The sequence below is a fragment of the Seriola lalandi genome, unplaced genomic scaffold (assembly GCF_002814215.2).
Source record: "Seriola lalandi dorsalis isolate HSWRI2012SDOR001 ecotype SW California unplaced genomic scaffold, Sedor1 jcf7180002052121, whole genome shotgun sequence".
In the NCBI taxonomy this organism is placed as follows: Eukaryota; Metazoa; Chordata; class Actinopteri; order Carangiformes; family Carangidae; genus Seriola; species Seriola lalandi.
The window spans coordinates 72,889-74,325 of NW_019522674.1; the positions used below are offsets into that span (position 1 = coordinate 72,889).

At 39.5% G+C, this 1,437-nt stretch overlaps 1 long non-coding RNA gene across 1 annotated transcript; it reads left to right on the forward strand.

Moving 5' to 3' along the window:
* Window positions 1-18: 18 nt before the first annotated feature.
* Window positions 19-745, forward strand: LOC147819567 (uncharacterized). Its single transcript, XR_015436806.1, has 2 exons — window positions 19-117; window positions 208-745. It is a non-coding gene; the product is annotated as an uncharacterized LOC147819567 (long non-coding RNA).
* The last annotated feature ends 692 nt before the right edge of the window (window positions 746-1,437 follow it).

Below are 1,437 nucleotides of genomic sequence, written 5' to 3' on the forward strand. Positions count from 1 at the left end.
ACAGTGTCAGTGTGTCGTGACGCGTTCATGCTTGTGTTGTGATGATTGTGATGCTGCTGCCGTCTTACAGGAGCGGTGGTGACTCCTCAGAGGTCAGAGGTCGCGGTGCAGCAGTAGGTGAGTTTCTCTGAGGTGCACTTCAACATTATTCAGTTAACACTGTGCAGCTGTGCGCTTCATTCAGGTTCTTGTCTCTGTTGCGTCCAGCAGGGTGACGTCATGGCGGCTGCAGCACCTGGTGAGTCCAGTCTGACTTTGATACCCGTGTCACTCCTTCCAGGAAATAGACGACACCACGACTCGCTGTCACTGATGGATTTATTCATCTTCTGCACTTCATCATCTCAGACGCCACTGTTGAACTAATCAGATACATAACATTGTTTAAAGTAATTAAACAAACAAGAGTAATTTAAATTACAACAAACTACAGAAAAGTGTCTTCACATGAACAAGAAGGAATGAATGGACTGAAAATGAATCTTAAAAACAGGAAGTGCGTCATGTTTAACTTAAACATTAACAGAGATAAAAACTAAGGCTGCGGTGGAGAAGTCTAAATAATCTCCACTTCTCCTCGACCTTGATAGAAAACATGGTGAGGAAAGAAGAAGGACAGATGTGAAGGAGAGTTAATCAGGAATCTGACTGCACTTACACGAGCGTGTTTCTTTAACTAACTTTATTTATAACACATGGAGGATAAATTCTCCTTCACTAACCACAGAAACCAACAGGACGGAAATGTTGAATAAGAAAACATGAGAGAAAAATACAAGTAGAGAAATTTGAGTCATTGAAATAAAATATAGAAAATATTAACTGAGCACGAGATCTTAATAAATTATATTCAGACGTAAGTAGCGACAGTTTCCTGACATTTTCATACATTTGTTAAGTGGAAAAAATTAATCTTTGCTTCTACATGTACATGTGTCTGCTGAGGTGAAACTACAACGGTGCGTCGCTTTAAATGTTGTTGCAGCAAGAAATTGTGGGACGACATTTCTCCTTTCCTTTCATAAAGGAAGCTCCAGCGTTTCCTCTGCTGAAGGAGATAAGGTAGGAAGCACTGAAGCTCCTTTCCTCAGCCCTGATCATGAAGCTGCTGCTCAGATACTTCAGCTCATTTCACTCAGTTTGAACCTTCAGGAGAAAAAGACTTTTCGACCGCAGCCTAACTTTCCTTCAACATGTGTTCCTCCGAAGGAAACTGTCCCCGTGCAACACAGGCGCAAACTTAGTTCCTACGTTCTGCTTACAGCCAATACAAATAGAAGAAAATTCATAAAAATAAATCATATAAATAATGTGTGCAAAATAAGAAAATATCAAATGACAACATAAATATATTTTATGGCAGTTAAAACCCATTTAATTCAAAAATTGTGATTCTCCTCTTATTGAAATTGAGTCGATTGAAGAATACATCAAAGA